Genomic DNA, 9,083 nt, shown 5'->3' with positions numbered 1-9,083 from the left:
AAGTGGTGCTAGTGGTAAGGAACCCACCTGCCCATGCAGTAAGAGATATGGGTTCAATCCCTGGGTGGGGACGATCCCCTTCAGGAGGACATGACAACCTACTCCAGCATTCTTGTCTGGAGAATCCCGTGGACAGAGGAACCTGGTGGGCTACAGTCCGTGGGGTCGCACAGTCGGACACGACTAAAGTGACTTAGCGCGCATGCAGGGCAGGCATTCAGGACTCATCATTTTTCTGTGTTCTTTGTCTTTCACTGTCTGTGGGAGGCTCAGCTGGGTGTTTTCTCCCCCCAGCTCTGGAAAGCCTAGCCGAAACGCTAAGACTTTTGTATGCAAATATAAACCAATAACTCTGACTGTTTTCCCTTTTGCTTCAGAGAGAAGGGGTGTTGCCTTTCTCCCCGGGCAGTGTCAGAAAGACCTTGCGAATGAAGGGGCTTCTCATGTAGGAGGAGAAATGACTGCAGAAGGAGAGACAAGGGTTAAGATCAGAGGGCAGATGCGCTCATTTACAGCATATTTTCATGGGCTGGAACGGCCTCACATGATCTGTGACATTTGGCCACAATGGAGAGAATTTGGAGAGAGAGCGAGGTCAGGTGGGCGTCTTGGGAGAAAAACAGAGAGAAATACTATAAAATATGTGCAGTTGAGCGGAAAAATCAGCATCTGCCAGCTTTTTGTTTTCTTTCTTGTTTTTTTGGATTCACAGGAAATCATGTGTGTGTGCACACATGTGTGTGCGTGTGTGTGTGTGCGCGCATGTGGTGGGGCTCTGAAAATGAGAGAGGAGACACAACCTCTCAGAAAGGGAGTGGAAGGAAGAAGCTAAATAGATGGAGCTCTTCCTTGAAGGTCCGAGTGCCAATCATACAGACTGAAACCTCAAGGTGAGAAGTTTGGTTTCCCGCCGCCCCCGCCCCACCCCCGCCTTGGAGTGAGTGTGTGGAAGAGGCAGCCAGGACGGGGTAGGTGCCCCCGGGTGGATGAAGCCCAGACAGATCACTGTCTTACTTTGATGGCTTCTGCACACTGGCCCCAGGACGCCGCCCTCAGAGGAGCAGGACTCTGAGCTCAGGTCTGTGTGGCAGCACCAGGGCAGAAAGTGCTCCGCTGTGCCTGTGGGATGGCGTGGCTCTACAGTATGTAAATATACATCCTCAGTGCTTGAAGTCTCTTCCTCATCTTTGGGTCTTTGTTTCCTTAAAGACCTCAGGATATTCCCCCAACATCCACCCTCTCTGGGACTGGCTTCTTCTGCTCCTTCCTTGTGGGGGCTGGTCCTTGGGAGCCCGGCTGAGATGGAGTGGGGTGGGGAGGGTATTTGCTAGGCATTGACCCTTCTAGAAAGATGGAGGGAAGCAGGATGGGGGAGAGGGTGGACTGGATTGCAGTGGAGACATCCCTGCTGGTTCTAACGGTAAAGAATCTGCCTGCAATGTGGAAGTGGAGAAGGAAATGGCAACTCACTCCAGTATTCTTGCCTGGAGAGTTTCAGGGACTGGGGAGCCTGGTGGGCTGCCGTCTGTGGGGTTGCACAGAGACAGACACGACTGACGCGACTTAGCAGCAGCAGCAGCAGCAATGTGGAAGACCTGGGTTCGGTCCATGGGTCGGAAAGATTCCCCTGGAGGAGGGCATGGCAACCCACTCCAGTATTCTTGCCTAGAGAAGCCCCTGGACAGAGGAGACTGGTGGGCTACAGTCCATGGGGTTGCAAAGAGTCGGACACGACTGAGTGACTCAGCACAGCATAGCACAGTCCATGATTTGCCCCAACTGTGCACGCATGCAGCTGTTTTTAGCCTCTTATGGTTTCTTTGTGTTTTTCACTCGAGGAGACCTCTGTCTAGGTGTGTGCACTGCAATGAAGTATCTGAGGCTCCCGGTCTTAGCCTGTCTCAGGACCAAGCCAGTGGTCTCGTGTTGGACGGACGGGGCAGGACTCAGAGGCCTGCTGAGGTCCAGCAGCCTCCACACTGTGGTCGCATCCCAGGGCCACAGAGAACTCACCGGCGATAGCTCCCCACCCCTTCTAGCGGCCCCCCTCCTCAACTAGCACATGTTCCGGCCTTGAAGCTGGCCTGGTGAGCTTCAAGAGACCACCATTCCCCGGGATCAAGTCCCTGGTCACAGGCAGAGCTGGGCACTCACCCCTTTGCCCTGACAACTGGCCAAGGGAGCATCAGGGGTGCCCCAGGGGGTGCTGGGGACCACGAACTTACCTGCCCACCCACCTCCTCTCCCACCCCTGTATCGTAGCAAACTGACCTTTTCCAGATGACCAGGCTCAAGTCTCCTGGAGGGCCAGGTAGCAGCCTCAACTTGTAGTTCAGTGGGACTTTGCTGTGTCTCTTTGGGAAAGCTAGCTTTCCTTGGAGACCAAAACCCTAACCCCACAGAGCATAGAAGTAGGGCGAGAGGACTCACAAAATCTCCTGCTGAGTCCTGGGGAGGGATGGTGAGCTGGGTACCTCTCCGCCATGGTTACTGACTCATGAATTCTTCTCACCGAGGACACAGCATCCTGAGAAGGCCCTTGCTTCCACGGTTCCCTGACCCCTGGAGGAGGGCGCCCCGTCCTCATCAGCATCACCTCCTGATCGTCACCTCCTCATGCCAGGGCCCCACCAGGCTGGCTGCTTCCAGGTGGCTCCCTGTCTGATACTATGGGTCCCTCCTACAATGCCTTTGCTATGGAGGCAGTCCCTCCCTTGTGATTTTCAGAGGACCAATACCAGTGGTACCAGTGGATCAAACCCTCTTGACCACTTGGGCCATGGTGCCACCTGAGAGCCTGTGGGAAGAAAAGGGCAAGCCCATAGCTAGAGCATGTGTCCATTCTTGTAAAAGCAAACACATCCAGTCCTTCGACATGGAAGGGGCCCAAAGAAGTCAACTCACCACCAAGTAATCCACTGGTCCCTTGAGGTGGGATGCCTTGTCAGCCTTCCTGTCTGAATCTTCACGCCCAGCTCTTGCACACCTGGGCTTGCCGCTCACCTGCATACCAACCCCCTTTTCATTTGCTGGATCTAAACTCAAACCTTGAGCTCATTCAACTGAAATCAAACTCTTCTCCTCTTGCGTCAAGAGGAATCCCTTGGAATGTTCCAGTTATCCTTGGCTACGGGGCAGAAACAGGGAGCCAACTCGGATAGTCCTTGCATTGAGCCTTCTCATTTCAGCCTCCCTGTCTGGGCTTGCTTACCTTCTCTGTGAATTTTCGAGTCAATTCCCTCCATGATTTCAGTCTCTCTCGAGTTTTATTATTCCATGACCAGACATAAATATTACTGGTTAATCTTTTACATTTTAATTGAAAAATAAACATGTACACATGCTGAGAAGAAGCCAGACCACTATACAGGGTGTGTCTGCATCCGGTTTTCCCTGCCCTCTTCCAGGCAGCCCCTATTTCTGTTCCCTCCACCACCTTTTCTCCATTCCCTGCTTCAGACCTTCTTGCTGATGTTTTGTCTTCTGTATCGAAGCCCTTGAGGCCACTCTGATCCAGCAGAGGGGCCGCTCAGCTCTTTGGGAGTTTTGACGGCAAACAGCGGGGTCTCTTCAAGTGTGCCCCACCCCGTCCCTGGAACAGGCTTGGGTCCTAGGTGCATGCACAGAAGGGTCTCATGGCCTCCCCTTTGCCCACTGGCTGCATTCTGCCACCTTTGCTGACCGGTCATGGATGCTGGTGCCAGCAGCCCCTTTCCTGGTCTCCTGACTCCTAGCCTGCTTGGACCACCGTCATCCTGGGTTACTGAACTCTGCAGAGGGGCTCTGCCATCCCCACTCCCTGGGGACCATGTGTCAGGCCTTTCACTTCCATGGATGCTGTGATGTGCCCAGAAACGCCTGCTGACACATGGATGCCCACAGCCCCACTCATCATATGGCGCCCTGACCACGCCCGTCCACACTTCCCCCAGCCCGTCCCCACCGCCTCCTTCATCATACGGATGAGGGCGTGGGGGCTCGGACATTCATATGACAGCAGGTGACCTGAAGGGGATTCCGGAGTGCGCCTGTGCCTGGCGCTGGGAGCGGCAGCTCGCTGACTGCGATGAGATGAAAACCGCCCTGCGCCCTGACGGCAGCTCCCTTGATGGGAGACCGTCTGGATGGCATTCCAGGCAGTGAGAAGGAGACACGGGCAGGAGCGTCATCGCCCACAGATCGCCAGTGGGGCCCTCCCCTGCCTCTGCATCCCGGGGCCTCAGTGGGCATCTGGAAGCAACCTCAACTTTGTAGATCAGGTGGTGTTGCTGCAGCCCCTGGGGGCCGTGGGAATGAGGACATGGGCTGAGGCCCTTTGGACACTGTCTTCACTGAGTCTGGGGATCAAGGAGGGACTGGAGAGTGGGCAGAGATGGTCCCCAGGAGAGCCCGCTGGGTGCCCTCTGCCTGGGATGTCAGACCCCATGGCAGAAGGTTGAACCTTGGGCCCTGGGGATTCTCCCAGGACACTGGCTGGAATCACTGCCCAGGGAACTCAGTCCACCCCTCTTCCCCTGGGGCCTGGATTCTCCTGGCTGACAGGAGGGGGACAGAATCCTCACCTGCAGCTGCAGGCTCAGGGCTGAAGGGACCCAGAATCGTCCTGCAGCAGTAGACATTATCCCCACAACAAAGGCTCTCTCCTTGACCCATCAGGCAGGATTCTCTGTTCTCGAGCAGGCCTCGACCTTGGCCCCATCCACCCTTGGCCTGCACAGCCTCTACTTAGCAAGAACCCTGCTAAGGAGAATCCCCACCCTTGAAGTTTGGTCACATTCCTCGTCTACCCCTTGGATGCAGGAGTCTTGGGCCAAGAGAGCAAGCCTTCCTGGACCTCCAGCCATCTCCTAGTATTTTTCCATCCACTGACCCCCTGGCTCCACTCATTGATTATAAATCCCCACTGTCTTTGACATTTTTGGAGTTGAGCCTAATCTCTCTGCCTTCTTGCAAAAGAGTTAACCTTTATGGCAAGAGTCTTGAATAAAGGCTTTGTAGTTTTAACAAGGGTTGGAATCAAGTTTTCTTTAAGATCCTCAGAGGGGATTTCAGGAAGTGAGAGGCCGCACGATGAGGGTGATGGGGAACTGGGGCACCAGGGACCCTGAGCTGGTGAGAAGCATCCTCAGCTCACTCAAGTATCATGAGCCAGTGATGTCGTGGGCAGGGACTGACTCTCTCCCGGCTGGAAGCCAGATGTCCAACATCAGGTGTCAGCAGGGTGATTCCTTCCCAAGGTTCTAGGGGAGGATCTGTCTCTTGCTTCTCTTCCAGCTTGGAGAAAGTGGTTCCCTCTGTCAATCCTTGACATTCCTTGGCTTGTAGACACATCACTGTGATTTGTAAAACCACACACTTTTAAAAGTTGTAAGACACAGGGAAGGCATGAGAGGAAGGGAGACATACAGAAGAACTGGCCCAGGGGGAACTGCATCTCACACTAAGGCTGACCCCCAGCCTCACCACACGCCCATGATGAACGCAGGTGCATGAAAATTACCAAGGGGCTGAAACTGCAATCAAAGGACTCTCCCCACCCACCCACCCAGGAGTATGCATATTGGGTCTAAAGCAGGCAACATGGAAGTTGCCGCGCTGCTGTAACATGGCATCGTTTCAGGAAATAGTGCTTCAGGGCACCACGCAAGGGCAGCAGAGTTTTATCTCCTCTGTGGCATCTTCTCTGCATCTCTGTAGCACTTTCCAGAATTCAGTGGCCTTCACTGAACATCTCATTAGAGCTTTGCCCATCCTGTCATGTGGGAAAGGCAGGAGCCTGTCCTCCTCCTGTGGGATCTCAGGGCCCGTCTTATGTAGAAGACATGAAGTGACTGGTTCAAGGTCACAGGCAGGAGATTGAAGGTGTCAGGGCTGGAATCCTGGCTTCGGGCTGCTATCACCTACCTCTTATTCACAAAGATTCTAGGGATCCTGGAAAATTCAGGACATTGTGGGAATAATAAACAGAAATTATTCTTCTTTCCTGTAAGTGAAAAGTGTGGAACAAACCTTTCTACATATGTATTTTTAAATGAATTTATCTAATTTTATTCATTCTCTCTCTAGGTACATGTAATTATCATCCAATAATGAAACTAATGGAAACTCTATACTAGGTGCCAGCCACTGGGAGATAGTTAATGTACATCATTTCTAATCCTGACAATATCTCTGAAATTGGGGTGGAAATGTTCCCATTTAACAGGGGAGAAAACAGAGACTGGCTTTAGTCAGTTTCCCAATATACGCTACTTACAAATGTCAGATGGAGAAGGAAAGGGCAACCCACTCCAATATTCATGCCTAGAGAATTCTGTGGACAGAGGAGCCTGGTGGGCTGCTGTCCATAGGATCACAGAGAGCTGGAGATGACTGAAGTGACTTGACTTAGCATACATGCGTGCATTGGAGAAGGAAATGGCAACCCCCAGTGTTCTTGCCTGGAGAATCCCAGGGAGGGAGGAGCTTGGTGGGTCTATGGGGCCGCACAGAGTCGGACACGACTGAAGCGGCTTAGCAGCAGCACAAATAGCGGAGCTGAGATACAAATTGAGAAGTATTTCACGTAGATACCTGTGTCTTCATGCGATGCTGTACTTGAATGGACTATGACTTCCAAGGCACGTGTGCGTGCTCAGTCAGGTCCTGTCTGTGGAATTCTCCAGGCGAGGATACTGGAGTGGGTTGCCACATCTCCCGCCTTGGCAGGGGAATTCTTTACTGTTGAGCCACCTGGGAAGGCCCTATGGCTTCCAGATGACTCACAAATAACAACAGCTATCAGGTGAGAAAACTGTTTATAGGGGAAAAACACAGGATTCTGATTATTTTAAGAAATGCAATCAAAGCTTACATTTGTCTCCATGTTCATAAATTATTAACAGAAGGGCTTCCCCCTGCCCCATTAAACGAACTAAAAGTTGCTTGAATCTTTATTTGGGGATGTGAAATAGTGTCATGATTGCTGCTTTGGACTCCAAAACAGTAGTAGTTAGCTTATGAGCATCAGCAAATTACTTTCCTTATCTGTTTCATTATCTGTAAAATGAGGAGAACCATGGTTTCTATCTCTTAGTGTGATCATAGGAATTAAGTGAAATAACATTTGCATAATATTTGCACCATTAGTAAATGTTGGAAAAGGTTGCTTATCTTTATTGCATAATATCATTGGCTGGAGAGTTTCTACTTCGATACCTAACATACAATATTTGAGAATTTTGAAATAAATAAAAGAAATTCCTTCAACCATTAATTATCTTTCCTGAAATTTAGAAATCACCAGAATTCTGATTAAAATGTTTATTATTAAGACACGTACTTTAGCATAAAGATTGCCATGTGGAAGCCAGGTATTTAATTGAATCAGCTAATGCTTTCTGTTCATCCCATAATGTTCTAAAATTTTTAAACTGACATTTAAAATTAGGAACTTTTACATAAAAAATTCAAATAGCTGGTGTTTCTTGAAGGAGTTTCAGTTAGTCAGGATTCTCTAGAGAGAGAAATAGAGTCAATATGAGATCTGTCTACCTACCCACCTGTCTACACACATTGTTGTTCTGTCACTCAGTCGTGTCCAAATCTTTGTGACCCCATGGACCGCAGCATGTCCATGCCGCCTGGTCTTTACCATCTCCGGGAGTTTGCTCAAATTCACGTCCACTGAGCTGGTGATGCTATCTAATCATCTCACTCTCTGCTGCCCTCTTCTCCTTTTGCCCTCAATCTTTCCCAGCATCAGGGTCTTTTCCAATGAGTCAGCTCTTTGCATCAGATGGCCAAAGTATTGGAGCTTCAGCTTCAGCAACAGTCCTTTCAATGAATCATCAGGGTTCACTCCTTTAGGATTGACTGGTTTGATCTCCTTGCAGTCCAAGAAACTTGGCCCTTAAATGAAGGCAGAGATTATGACTTCTCAGGTGAGTATATGGGAGGTGAGTATAGGAGATGAGAATAGGGGAAGTGAGTATATGGGAGGTGAGTATATGGGGAGTGAGCATAGGAGGTGAGTATAGGCAGTGAGTATGAGGTCAGTATATGGGGTATGAGTATATGCAGGTGAGTATATGAGGGGTGAGTATATGGGGAGTGAGCACAGGAGGTGAGTATAGGAGGTGAATATGAGGTCACTATATGGGCGGTGAGTATATGCAGGTGAGTATATGGGGGGTGAGTATATGCAGGTGAGTATATGGGGGGTGAGTATATGCAGGTGAGTATATGGAGGTGAGTATATGCAGGTGAGTATATGGGGGTGAGTATGGAAGGTGACTATATGGGAGGTGAGTATAGGAGGTGAGCATAGGAGGTGAGCATGAGGTCAGTATATGGGACATGAGTGTTTGCAGGTGAGTGTGTGGGAGGTGAGGAGGAGAGCCTAGGAGGTGAGTAAAGCAGGTGAGGAGATGCGTGTAGGAGGTGAATGCACACTGATCATACTCTGCTGAGGGATACTTCTGAGGAAGTCAGCAGGGGCAGGGTGTTGCTCCCCCCCCGGGAGTCACTGGGGGCTTGGAGATGTAGCAGGGGTGAGCTGCCGGGAGGGCCTGACTCCGGCTGGCTGGCAGACACTGTGTGTGCCTCTTGTGTCTGTCTGGGCAAGGGCAACACAACCAGCAAGAGAGGGGACAAACACTTTCCAGGCTCTGAGACGGAAGTGGGAGTGACGCTGCAGTCGTCCTCCTGGAGCTACGGCTTTCAGAAGAATGGGGTGAATCAACACGAGGCTGAGCAGTCCAGACAAGGGCTCTTTTCATTTTGAAGTTGCGGATGAGTAAGAGAGAACGAGGGGGCTGTCTTTGTTTACCTTTTGAGGCTCAGAGAAACACTGATGGATCGGAAGAGAGGAAGCGCTGAAGGTGGACGTGGGCAGCGGAGAAAAAAGCTCTCTACTCCCTCCTCTGCACATCGGGCCCAGGCTGGGGTATCCTTGGGGGACTGTCTCTTGGAGGATCCAGGCTCATCGGTCTGTCCTCTGGGTTGGCAGAGTGTGGCATTGCGTCATCACCTTCACTCCAGGGAGACTGAGCCTTCAGCACCCTGCTCCAGGGGCATCTTCCCAGCTGGACTCCTTGCCATCA

This window comes from Odocoileus virginianus, chromosome 7 (genome assembly GCF_023699985.2).
Source record: "Odocoileus virginianus isolate 20LAN1187 ecotype Illinois chromosome 7, Ovbor_1.2, whole genome shotgun sequence".
In the NCBI taxonomy this organism is placed as follows: Eukaryota; Metazoa; Chordata; class Mammalia; order Artiodactyla; family Cervidae; genus Odocoileus; species Odocoileus virginianus.
This window is presented reverse-complemented; position numbering follows the sequence as displayed.